Source organism: Gorilla gorilla, chromosome X (assembly GCF_029281585.2).
Source record: "Gorilla gorilla gorilla isolate KB3781 chromosome X, NHGRI_mGorGor1-v2.1_pri, whole genome shotgun sequence".
NCBI lineage: Eukaryota > Metazoa > Chordata > Mammalia > Primates > Hominidae > Gorilla > Gorilla gorilla.
This window is the reverse complement of record NC_073247.2, coordinates 140,134,144-140,148,443: the sequence shown is the minus strand read 5'-3', so window position 1 is coordinate 140,148,443 and position 14,300 is coordinate 140,134,144. Positions and strand designations below refer to the sequence as shown.

At 36.1% G+C, this 14,300-nt stretch overlaps 1 pseudogene; it reads right to left on the bottom strand.

The window, feature by feature from the left end:
* Positions 1 to 1,090: 1,090 nt before the first annotated feature.
* On the bottom strand, positions 1,091 to 2,004 carry LOC101140672 (ruvB-like 2; annotated as a pseudogene).
* Positions 2,005 to 14,300: the final 12,296 nt, after the last annotated feature.

Genomic DNA, 14,300 nt, shown 5'->3' with positions numbered 1-14,300 from the left:
CTTTTCTACCTTCCTCTTGACTGGAAGATAATGAGAACTGGAGCAGTGGCCTTAGATCCAAGGATGAATACTACGTGTTGAGATTAGAAGGGCTGTTTACATAAGAAAGACACAATTGTATCTATTTTTCATGCCATATATTAAGGGGTCTCTTTTATATATAACCTATAACTTAAATCACTATATGAGCAATGCTATGATAATCACTTCTGTATTGGTAAATTTCTGATTATTTCTTTAAGATAAATTCCCTGAAGTAGAAATTCTTATGCATATAGCATACATATTTTGAGGCATTTGTTACATATTTCCAAATAAGCCATTAGCAATGTATAAGAGTGCTAATTTTCCCATGTCTGCACTGCCTCTAGGTATTGTTACTTTTGTTTTTATCTTTGTCAGTTAATGAGATAAAATATATTATTTTAATTTGCATTTACTTTACTACTTGTGCAGTTAAATATTTTTCTTGTTTATTATTTGCATATTTTAAAATTCATTTTCACAAACCTCTTTCTAATGTAAGCATATTTACCTTTTACTTTATTTCTATTTTGTAAATACTCCCCCAATTTGTCATTTACCTTCAATGTTTCTTTAGAATTTGTTACTGTTATTATCAAATAAAGTTCTACCAGTGATTGTCTTTATAGTTTGACCCACTGTGGTCATGCTTTCAAAGCCCAATATTAATAATTATTCACAATACTTTTCTAGTGTGATTTTTATTTTTAATGTTTAAATCTTTAGTTCCTATGAAATTGTCTTTAATATATTACCTCATTTTATTTTTAGCATCGTTACTACAGATGGGTAGCAGAGTTTTCTCATACCTTTTATACCAGTTCTACTCAACTATGAGCAGTATCTCTCCTTTAAGATCAATTTGTAATTGTGTACTTGTGTTTTTGTGTGTCACAATAACTGAGGGGTGGTAGTGACATTTAGAATCTTATAATCAGGAATGTTATATTATGAAGTATGTGTTGTAATATCACACAAAGAAAATATATCTGGCCAAAAGTATTTAAAGTGTACCAATTAGAAATAAAATATATTCTCATTTTGCTGATTATTATTGTCACCTTTATCATATAATACATTTCAAAAGGTAGGTATACAGATATAGATATAGATTCTTAAACTCTCTATTTTGTTCCATCCACTCGGCCACTTTGACATTGATCTGCTTGGCAACTTCTGACTTGATCTCTCTTGTGTCACATGAGAAGAGAGCCAGGAAGCCATGCGTGTGGGAGTTGATGATGTCGATCTTGTGCAAGGGACACAGTATGCACCTTGCATTTCTGGAGCTTCCCATATGGGGGCTGCCTGAATGTGGTCTGGGAGTCCATGGGGTTGTAGTCACCAGACCATGTAAAGGAGTGGCCCAACTTGGAGATCTTTCCCATTGCTTTGTCAATAGTGATCATGTCACCAGTGTGGATCTTGTCTTTGGTCAGGGACTCAATCATCTTCATGCCCAGGTCATAGATGGTCTCCATCTTCTTGGTTTTTTTGGTCAGTTTGCCCACCTTGGAGCCCATTCCTGTCACTGGTCTATAAATCTGGGTCTCAACCACTTCCCCTTCGATGATCTCCATCTCCTCCTTGAAGCGAATGCCAAAAGATGGCCAGAAAGCCTGTGTCAGTGCCTGGGTCTTGCTCATCTCCAGGGAGATCTCACTGCCGGTGATGGCTATGAACAAGGTGTCAGGTCCCAGGGCCTATGCCATGCCTAGGGCGATGGCTGTCTTCCCTCTGCCCAGCAGACCAGCAATGAGGACTGCCCACTTGACAATCTTCCCTTTATGGATCATCTCCAGCCCCACACCAGCTGCCTGCTGTGCAGCAAAGCTGACCCACCATGCCCTGGGAAGCCTGTTGAGCCTCCAAAGCATCATCCAGCCCCAGTCCTCAGATGTGGGAGTGAACACCTCTATGCTCAGTTCTCCTCACATCATAGATCTCTGGGACATTGGTCACGGTCATCACAGTTGCCATGATAAGTCACCAACCACCAATGTCTTTCCTCACAATGATTTATTTTGTATCACACACTGATCCTTCTAAAAATTATTTTGACTAATATCTTTTTCTTTCTTATAAAAAATCATACTTTGAGAACCGTTGTCTCCTATTTTGATCAACCAGAATTATTCTTTTTCTAAGTTGAATAATTAAGTAGTAAACTTTATCATCCTTAAATATCTAAAAATATATTTCTGCTGCTCTCATAGGTGAATAATAGCTCGGCTGGGTATGTAATTATCTTGTCATTTTCTTTCTCCCTCAAACTCCATAGCCATTGTTCAGTTGTTTCTCAGCCTTTGAAGTTAGGGAAGAGATGGAAAATAAAAGTGGTATTTACTTACTTTTGGAGTAACCTGTTATGATTTTCTTATGTTCTTGTTGGTTTGTTGGAATAGATAGTTATAGAAATTTTCCTTTTTGATATTAAAAGGTAATGTATAGGTCATATTTCTTTTCATTAATTTCATCAATTTATATAATATATAGATATTAAGGATATATATGAATATATTTGGTTAGTTATCAAAAGATAGCTATGTGATTTAGTTATTAAAATATAGTACATGAAATAGCTTTAGGCCTTTGAATGAGTAAAACCTGGTTTTGAGTCCCAACTCTGTTGTTTACTAGCTATAGGATATTGGGGGAATTCAACAAAGTCACTATGTTTCCATTTCCTAATCAGTAAAGTAATAATAATAATATCAACTTGGCAGGGTTGTCGAGAGGAGTAAATGCATTATAACATAGCATGTTTACAACAGCTCTTGGCATGAAAGAACCCCTCAATATAATTAGGTATTTTAAATCCTTTCCTACTATCACATTTTAAAATCTGGTGAATATGTTACTCATCTCCAGAAAGTCTTCCCTGATTTTATTTTGTCCCCCTTTTGTCACTCTTTGCCATTAATTTTTCAGTTTTATACATATACTATTAAATGTAATTTAAAATACACAATTATGCATTGCAGATTTTTTAAAGGTTTTCTCCTATTTTTGTTTGTTTTGGGTTTATTTGCTTTTGAGTCAATCAATTTCATAGATCATTTAACATCCAGAGGAACGTTTCCTAAGGGAAGTAAATTGATAAACTTATGGCAGACACTGTGTTGCTGCTTTGTTCAATTTTATTCTCTCTTACTATTGGAACTCTCTCAAAGATCTTTACCTAAATTAATTCTCTGGTGATGGTATGAATGAATACCCTTTGGCAGATACATCTATGAACTCCTTGAAACAAACAGTTCTCCTCGGATAAACAAGTATTTACATGCCGTGGTTGATTCACGAGATGGTGGCTAGTTTCCAGTATTGAGTGACAGCAGTTTTGTTTGAGCCAGAAGAGTGGTCACAAACTGTCAACCCAGTGACCATGTTTCATTTGGCTAATGTGGTATTTTTTTCTATTTAAATGCCTTTTAACACTGCATATACTCTCTATTTTTCCACAGTCCCAACTATTCTCTGTTGGTTTTACTCCAGGGTCACTTCACTCATTTTTACTACTTTCCCTGTATTTACTTATGTTTGTGTTTCCTAAGCCAGCTTAATGTTTACGCAACTGAACCTCAGTGTAAAGATCAGGATTGAAGAGGGGGCATAAAAACATGTCTAAAACTGCCAACTGGGGCATTAATTAATCAATCCATTCAGCAAATATTCATTGAGTATCTTCGTGCCAGAAGCTGAGATAAGTTCTCATAATAGAGTAGTAAACAAAGTATACATAGTCATAGCCCTCTCTTGGAGCTTACAGTGTAGTGGAAGAAACAAAATTAGCTTAATCACATAAATGAAAAATTTTAATGGTGGCTTACTATTCTAGAAGAAGGTAGAGAATGAAGAGAAAAGGAGGAGGGAGAGAGAGAGAGAGAAATAGAGACTGGAGAGACATAGAGGGGAAACAGAAAGAATGAATGAGGAGAAGGCAGAGGAATAGATGGGTGAAGAGGAAAGGAGAAGTACAGGGAGGAGCAATGTCAAAGTGGAACCGTCAATAGAAGACCAAAATAGAACTAACAACACCCTCTGAATTTATGGAAACACTGAACAGTCATAGAACATCTTCATGATTTGAGTTCACATAGTAAAAGTAGTATTATAATTCTCTACTTACCAGGCACATCAATTACTTTTGACAGCCTTGCTGAGCATCTTTTCCCAACGACCACTTTTCTGTTTCCACTTTGTGTGTGTGTGTGTGTGTGTGTGTGTGTGTGTGTGTTTCAAAACAGAACATTTTTGCTGAAAATAAACTGGCTTCTTAATATGGTCACCACATAAGCTTGTGAAAGGACAAGGAGACCTGAAGCAATTGTAGATACTACAACATACGTATTAAAACTTGAAAGCACACAGAAGTGTTACTTTGCCAGCTCATTTTCATTAGGACGCGTGCAGGATCAGAATGAAGATTTACAGTCTATATGGCTTGCCTGGGATGTATTTACCAAAAATAATAGGGCCATTCTCTGTGTTCCTGGTCCCCAATCTAGAATCCGTAACAAAAACGAATGTATTTCTGTTTGCTATGTTGATGACTGAAAATATGTCGTGACCATTGTGAACATAAAAAATAACGGGAAAAAGGTGCTATTCTTTTTCACCCTAAAAAGACTAATGTAAAATTGCTTATTTGACAATTTTTCAGAATTTTTTCATATATATATATGTATATATGTATATGTATAGCCAATCCGACTCCCTCCATTGCAGTCTCTGAAAGTGCATTTGTCTTTTATTTTCTAAAATCTTCCTGTGATAGTATCTATCTACCTACCTATTCAAGCCTTTGTACATAATTATTTACCTGAAGACTGGTTAATTATACTTGTCTACGTGCCAAGAAAAACTTGAATCATAGCTAAAACCTGAAACTCTTTAATTTTTAAAAATGTGTTCAAGAAGTAGAGATTAAATCTCTACTGTTTTACTTACTAGCTGAGTGATTTAGACCAAATTACCTACATCTCTGAGCCTCCGTTTTCTGATCTATTAAACTGAGACAAAAAAGTACCTACCCCATAGATCTGCATGAAGACTAAATAAGATGATGCATGAAATGTGCTTAGTAAACAGCATGACCTGTACTAAATGCTCTAAAAGTCACATTACTCATCAAAGATCCACCTCAATAAATTAACCCATCCATATCTACTTCTGTAGAAAACACTGCCCATTGTGTGCATAATCTCCATCACATCACCCAAACAGAATGTGCCTGACCATGTGAACAACCAATAAGTACTGATGTGTTTGTGTAGTTCTTATGGATTGAATACTGGAATTCGTAAACCTTTTAAAAGTACTGTGCAATGTTTACCTATGTAACAAAACTGCACGTCCTGCACATGTATCTTGGAAGTTAAAATTAATTTTTTAAAAAAGTACCATGCAAAGATTCCAATGGCTTCTAACTCTAGTGGCTGGAAGCAATTGGCAGCACAGGGCATGAGAGGCTTCAGGGTGTGAAACAATAAAAGATTCCCAGATGAGCATTCAAAAAAGAAATAAAAGTACTTCTAATATTTTTGTTAAAATATTTTTAAAATTCATTAAAAATGTAATTTAAGCTATTGTGTTTTTTTTTCTGTGGTGTTTATCTTTATCTTTTTCTTTTTTATTTTATTATTATTATACTTTAAGTTTTAGGGTACATGTGCACAATGTGCAGGTTAGTTACATATGCATACATGTGCCATACTGGTGTGCTGCACCCATTAACTCGTCATTTAGCATTAGGTATATCTCCTAAAGCTATCCCTCCCCCCTCCCCCACCCCACAAAGCTATTATGATTTTTAAATTTGCTGATCAGCTGATTACTTTAAAAATGAATTGGCTTTTGTTCATAACCAGAGATAGCTCACTAACTGATTAATCTGACAGTCCAGGTTACTCTCTCTGCTAAGTTCTCAACTAAGCTGGCTCAGTTTAAGATTTCTCGGCCATGAATTTATTGAAGCAGCTTATAAAATTGCTTTCTCATTTCCTGTTTGGCCAAAGGTGTATGTCAGGTCTTGCAGCTGCCAGCCCTGTTAGGCTCAGCTATCTAACAGGTCTAGACTACAGACCAATGCTTAGTTCTGAAGGTGATCTGGCTAGTATTCAGTCCAAAAGTATTCTGATCAGAATTGATGCCTGCTATGAGGAGTCCACATTCCTGATAGGAATTTGTCTAAACTCCCACAGCTCCTGGTGACCGCTCATAGGCCTTTGCATATGGATACAAATGTAGCTTATACTCAAAAGAGATAGAATTTGCCCTTGGCCTATGTTTATTTTCAGCATAATGGAATCTTAATGTAAACTTTCATTAGTCAGATATTTGATAGCATAGCATCTAAATGAATCAGTAACTGTAAACATCTAGAGCTTAAGAATTATAATAGCCGATATCAATTGGGTGTCCATTATGTGCCAGGCACTTTATAAGGTCTACTTGAATGTTCACAGCAGCCCTTTGGAGTGGAACTATTATTGTATTCCCATTTTGCAGAACGAAGAAATGATGAATTGGCGTGAATTTCTCAAGATCTGCCCTAGTAATTAGTGTAGGCGAAATATTAAACTCAAGTCTTTATGGCTGTGGAACATCAGATCTTAAGAACAATATTACTGTGCCCAGAATAGCAGTTTTTGTTTTACCTGTGACTCTGAAACACTGAAAGATACTAAGTGCTTTTTTCTAGTTTTTTTCTGGCTTAGCAGTGTATATCTTATCCATGTATAATGTTATGTAATATATTATATTTATTACAATATGATAAGGGCCATGTATCAGTTTGAACAGAGAGATTTCAGAGCACTGGGTGGTGGTGACACCTCCAGTAGAACCGATAATGTGATAATACCAGTAATAATGCTAAGCAAAGAATAGGATAAGGGAGTTCCATTCAGGGAAAATATCATGAACAAACAGTCAGAAAGGTATATCCAAAGAGAAGACATGTCTCAGAAAAAGGACATATAATTTGTTGTGGCCAGAGCCGAGTATATATAAAAAATGGAAAGACTAGGGGAAAGATCACAAATTGTGAAGAAGTTTGGATGCTTTATTAACAATGGTGTGTGTGTGTGTGTGTGTGTGTGTGTTAGGGTGTGGTGGTGGCTAGAGTCAAGAGACAAGAGAAAAAATTATGAATGATGGCATTATATATATATAAACTATCTCTGGTTTACTGCATACTCTGTGGCCTTGGACCAATTATTTAGCATGTTTAAGCCTCAGTTTTCTAAAAATAAATGAGGAAAATAATTCCTACCTCGCTCTGTTGTTAAAAAGATTAAGATTAGATTAAATAAACAAGATGCAACCATAATATATAGAATATAGCCGGTGTACAGAAGTGGTTAAATATGCTTTACAACCTTTCCTGAAGTGATTATTCACTTGATTTGAACATCTTGTTACTCACTTACCTTGGATGAGTAGCAACTTACTGTATTTGCACACGCAAACCTGTGAATCAAGTTATCCTAAGTTGAGTGATGTCTGACTTCTTTCTCTACTCATATGTAGAGTACTCATATGTGTACTACTGTGACAGAGCATGATGAGAATATATTATCTTAATATAACTCAGAAGCCAAGGTATGGAACTTGTGGACAATTCCCAAGAAAATCGTGTCTATGAATACAGATGCGTTTTGTCATTCATTTATTTGGCATTCATTCATTCATTCATCCAATGAGCATTTACCAAATACATACTATGTTCCAGGTACCATGCTGAGTCATAGCAATTCAGAGATGTCTAAGATGTGCCTCCTTTCCTCACAGAGTCCTCCCATAGTCTAATTGCACATAACCCATAATTCATTTCAGTGATTTACAAATCAGAACATTCTCATGCAGTATATTTTTCGTCTCAGCAAACACACATACCCAAACATATACGCAACATCCATACATTTTAAGACCTTTGTCAAAGCCCATACAGAATATCTAAAGGTCCTCTGGGTCCGTTATAAGTTGTCGTTCAAATTTATTCTTTAAACTAGTCCCTGAACCTCTCAATAATCTCTTTTGAGAATGCTTTTACCATTTTGTCTCTTACAGGGAGGTCACTCTAAGTTCCTTTTAATGTGTGCTGAAGAAAGGGCAGCACAGCTGAAGCCTGATTTAAAATCTGATCTTCTCCCTAATGTCACAAGGACATCCTGAGACAATGGCTGAGGAGCTATGCACCAGTACCCAGCTGGATCCCTGATACTTACATTGGCAGATGCATTATCAACAGAGACATCGATTTAGAGTGAATTAAGTAAGCAATTTCCATTTTCAAGCCTACAATTCCATTTTAGCACCAGGAGATATTAACCGGTATTGTTATAGGTAAAATCTGATTGTATTAAGGAGGGTGCCTGGACAATCAGAAGGAGTCAGAATAGGAAATTAGAGTTTCGAGTTTTGTTCCCTTGTCTAGTATGCTGGGTCACCTTGAGAAACTTCCATCATGACTGGGTCTCAGTTTCTAAAAATCAAATTTTACTTGCTGTGCTCCCGAAAGAGAATTTTTGGATAACTGACTTGCTATGTATAACTCTCTCAAGGTAAGTATATGCAAGGAATTGCTGTAGGTGCAGGATTTTGCAAATTGCTGAAATGAAACACTAGGTTGGCCTTGAAATATACTACTTCTCATCTGTGCAGCCAGCAAACTAAAGAGCAAAGTGAACTACTTAAATGCTCTCATTTCCAGCAGATTGATTGGGCATGGCAGAGGAGGAAGGGAGAGAGGAAATCTTATGTACAAAGACATTGTAAGACATACAAAAACATTAATATTCTGTAATAACTCCTCTGGGTATAATTCTTCTACCTCAAATATTTGAAATACATATTGCTGAGATTTGGTATTGACAAATATTTTAAACAATTTGTTTGTAAGCAGAATTTTATCGACCCAAGTTGTGAATACAGTTTTCTTCCTAGAATGTTCTCTCTCATTTTCATACTTATACTAATAACATAATTACATAGCATTTTACAGTTCACATATAAGTCCATTTATTTGAGCTAGTATTATTTTCCTTATTTCACAGATGAAAAAATTAAAGCCCAGGGATAATGCTACTTTCTATAATTCCCTAGCTAGGACTAAAATTCTGGCATTCCGCAATCACTGCCAGTGATCTCTCCACCACAGCATGCTGTGTATACTAAACTGTGGCACAGGTAAAGAAAGCTATGGAACCTGAGAGATTCAAAAGATTAATTTTCTCCAAAGGCCTCAAGGAAAAATGTCATTACTGAGGTGAGATACTAGAATTATGATATTTATTTATATTAAAGAACACTTAAAACACATGACACTTTGTGTTATTTTTAAACTCATGGTGATACCCAAAGTTTCTGAAAATAAATAGCTTCTAACATTTTATTGCAGTATTTTCTAGACTCTGTGGGAGGAGTTTCATAAAAACAAGGGCAAACACCCTTGGGAAAGGTTGCATATGATATCCTTTTCTTGGAGATTCATAGAGCACATAGTAAATAAAAGGCTCTGAAAATTCCTGTAAAAAGAAAATTTGTTCAAGCTTGTTAAACTCAGGTTTTCTTTATTTTAAAATCTAACACCTGTTAAACTTCTCCTGGAATGCTAATATTTATGTGAAACACAATTTGCACAATGGAAAGCAACCTTCCCATTTCTCCTACTAAACACATCACTCCTTTTTTTCTTCCATAGTTATGCTATAATTGAAAGCTAAAAGAATCCAAGAAAAATTGATGGTGAATATGGCCATAGTCAATATTATTGGAGTGGAAACTTACAGATGCCAAGACCTGTTTTACCTTCTCTTAAAAAGAGTCTTGCACATCACAGTTGCTCAGTTATTCTAATGACATTTTCATCTTATCGACGTGTAAATCTTCTCTGAACATTTTTGTCCATGAGAAGAATAAATATTCCTAAAACTTTTAAGATAAATACATATCTATTCAGGGATGTTAGACATTTGTCTTTATAAGAGCTGAAGGCTGGAAAAGTTAGTCTTTTATTTCCTGTAATTCCATTAGCAGAGGCAATTTGTATGTCTTCTGTCCATTGCTCTTATTCACCTTAATAGCTTAATCAAATTCCAGTTGTGGGGTAATGACTTCTTTGTTGCTGTTTGAATATAACTCCTTTTTGGCCCATTGGATTAGATTGAATGTTACTTATGGTGATGTGCCTACCAGAATAAAGCTACGTATCTATGTGGTTTATGGCAAGGTCTCCCTTGAAATATGAAGTCATCCTTGATGCCTAACCCCTAGAAAAGGGGGTGCCTATTTAACACCAGAAACAGAAAATTAGGGAGAGAATCCTAAGTGTGTTATATACTGAGAATCTCTCTCCTTTCAATTCATCAAGCTGTCAGAACGTATTCCTAGGTAGTGCATTTGAGATGTTGTCCTTTACATGAAGGAATTCTGAAACATAAGAAATAAAAAAAATCTAGGCAAATTGTTGAAGGTGTACAAGATTTTTGTGACTCAAATACTGATATTATAAGACAATGAATAGAATTGATAGAATTGGTACTAAAGCCCTCAATCACTGAAAACAAGTTAGACATAGTAGGATTCAAGAGTTGAATGGTTACTTCTTTTTTTTTTTTTTTTTTTTTTTTGACAGAGTCTCGCTCTGTCGCCCAAGCTGGAGTGCGGTGGTGCGATCTCCGCTCACTGCAACCTCCTTCTCCCGGGTTCAGAATGGTTACCTCTTATCTCTCACAGTTTCCCAAGCCTTCTGTGTTACATATGTATTGACCATATTTCAGATTCCTGAATGGATTATTCTCTGTCATCTTTGACACTTTTTACGTTCTATTCTTTCTTTCTTGAACATTCTCCCTAGACCCTACTCTTACACTAACTTGGTTAATTTCTACTTAGGCTTCAGTTCTTAAAATGTTATTTCTTCTGTGAAGGGGTTCTTGGTCTTTGCCCACTCCTCATATAGATCAGGAATTGAATGTCCTTTCTGTGTGATCTCAGGGCACTATGCAATTTTTCCCCATCAAAACACCCACAAAACTGTATAGTAAATGTCTGTTGAGTCTTTGTCTCTTACTGAACTTTGATCTCTCTTAAAGTAAGGGCTATGTCTTTCTTGTTCATCATTTTCTTTTTAATAGTACTTACCAGATAGTATATCCTTGATAAATATTTGCATTTGCTGAATAGATAAATGATTGCACATGACATTTTGTTATTTTAGTATATGTTTTATGATATTTTTTGCACAATTCTCTTGGAAATCCTAAGCAAAACCAGTCTGACAATGGGGGAAAGATAAGAAGATATCATTGTGTCACAAACTAAAAGGTCAACAACACCTCTAATTTGCTTTTGATGTAATCTGTACAAATTAGATCTTCTCTTTGTAAGTCTCTTTGGTTCTAGGTTGTTAGAGTTGTTCAACTTTAATTCCAAAAATTAAAAAGAAAATAAGGGGAAATTACAAAAACAACCTATTTGTTGATCTCTTCAATAAATAAAAAGAAAGCATTTGAAAATTGCCAACAGTTTGGAGCAGTGTGAATGGAGATATCTACAATGTGATTTATTCACATTAGGTATTTTTCAGATGCATGCAGTTAACAGCCTTAACTATTGCCACCCAATATGACGGTGCCATTTATTTACAATGTAGGGCATGCTGTTTGCAAATAAACCCCACTGTTACATTTTACTTTGCTGTCAGCTGCCCAAGTCTATCTCTGGCTGTTTTTTATGCTACTGTGGCCCTTGAACAGAAATGATGATGCAAAGGAGGAATCAACCAAGCTAAGCAATTGAGCAGTTGACAAGGTGCCAGGAAAGAGTAGGAACAGAAGAAACTGATTTATGTTTGGTTATCTGCTTGAAGCAAGGAGGTGTCCTCTGCTTTGTTTTTATTCACAATACTATTAGCTTTTCTAGATTTCCTAGCTTGACCAAAATTCCAGTGTTTTCCTGTGTACAAAATGATATAGAAAACCACAGTATCTTTATGGTTTGTAATGTGCTTCTGCCAAAATCTTAATACCAATATTTTGGTAAAGGAAATGGTATAGTTCTTTGAGATAGGACATGTCAATAATTGAGTAGTTTGGTTGTGAAAAGAAGGAAAGAAAACAGCTTCAGAGTGTTGACTGGTGACATTTTTCTGGAATGGTGAGACTATACTAATATTTTACCCCTGAACTTCATTTCTTGGCCTCAAATAAGATGAAATAGCCTAAGGTCAGATTGTTTGTTGCATGAATTGTGGAAAAATTAATCAGTCCTCAATCAGTCAGTCATTAAGCAAGCACTGTGGAGCTATTATATCATGCCTGTCCCTCTGCTAGATGTTACAGAAGGTAAAACAAAATAGAACTCTATTCACAGACCTTAAAAAAATCTTATAATCTTCTTGGGGAAAAAACAAGTCTCAAAGGCAAAATCATGAGATAATTTTTCCAATTGTGAGTGCTAGGAATGTGCTACAAAATATATTGTTGTGTAAATTGAGGAAAAGTAGAGATCACTGAGGGCTGAGGCTAGTAGGTATTTAGGAAAACATTCGAGGCCGAGGTGGGCAGATCACGAGTTCAGGAATTCGAGGCCAGCCTGGCCAATATGGTGAAACCCTGTTTCTACTAAAAATACAAAAATTAGCCAAGTGTGGTGGTGCGTGCCTGTAGTTCCAGCTACTCAGGAGGCTGAAGCAGGAGAATCGCTTGAACCCAGGAGGCGGAGGTTGCAGTGAGTAGGGATCGCACCACCGCACTCCAGCCTGGCAATATAGCGAGACTCCATCTCAAAAAAAAAAAAAAAAAAAAAAAAAAAAAAAAAAGACAACATTCTCCAGGAGTTGAATGTGTTAGTCAGGTCCTGAGGGTTTGTACTATGCTTTCGCTTGCTAGAGGCTGAATGGTCATTTTTCATTTTGTTTAAGTAATGCATATTCAGTTAAATATTTTAAGTTACTAGAAGGAAAGATGGTGAACAGAGAAGAGGGGAAGATAAAGAATATTTCCTGAGATGAAGAAGACCAGCTTGATAATGGGGCTGGCCTGCCATTTTTGTTTGTTTTAATGTGAATTATGACAATAACCTACATTAAAGTATAGGTTTGTTTACTCACACTCTCCTTTTTGTGTACCTTACTTCAGGAATACTGGATAGATTTAGATTGTAGTTTAGAATACTAGAAAATGCATATAGCACTTGCTGTATGTCAGGAATTGTTGCAGCCACTTTACAACTATTTATTTATTTCATCCTCATAACTCTATAAGGCTTTACAGGTGAGAAAAATAAAACACAGAGAGGTAAAGTAATTTGTCCAAACTCACATAACTAATAAGTGGCAAAGCCAAGATTTGAACCTGAGCAACTTGATTCCAGCTTTTAAACAGTATGCATTGTGGCTTGCATTGCACTTGGTTATTTGCAGGGCCTTAACTGACTTCTAGGTGTATCTATATATGGTTAAACTTGTGTGCTTGGTGAGTCTTTCCTTGGCCTCTATTTTTTTTTTTTGTCATATATTATGTAGGTTCTGAGGAAATCTGGTGGGAATGTTGGTCATGAGATCAGGGAGAAAGTTATATATGTATGAAAAACAGAACTTTTTTGGTATTTCTTAAATTATTATATAAATTGTTGAATCTACAGCTGGCTTATTTGATTAGGCTCTTATGCAGCAATGGGTTGAGAACTACAAGCCAATAAGACATTGCTTGTACACCCTGATCAGAACAGGGCAGCATTCTATGGCAGATCATTGTCCAGGGTAGTTCTCCTGCAGTTAGCAGACATTCTGAGGGTGTATAAATACCATTCTACCAGACTCCATCTTCTCATTTGTTTGCTCATTCTGTGTCGTGGAGTCTTTTCAGCAAGGCTTATATTTATAAGTAACAATAGTTTCTTACATTTTGCCCTCCCCAAATGCAAACCAACTACTACAAGAGTACTTAGTGAATAATGGTGGATAGTAAAGCCATCCCTGCTAGATCTTAAGTTGGCTCACTTTCAATTCATTTTGTTTTTGAACATCTATGCTCCAAATGTCAACATTTCTGTCAAGTTCCTTCTTAAATTGTTTTCTGAATTCTCATCTGGAAGGAAGAGTTAAGCACATCTGCTAGAGGCATTTTCATCAACCATACTACATAAGGTCTTTGCTCTTTCACCTTCCCCACTGGCTCAGACTAATGCCCACCCTCATGCATTCCACACTGCTAACCCTGCTAAGAAATACCATTGCAGTCGCCATGCCCCTCAACCTGAGAACAGGT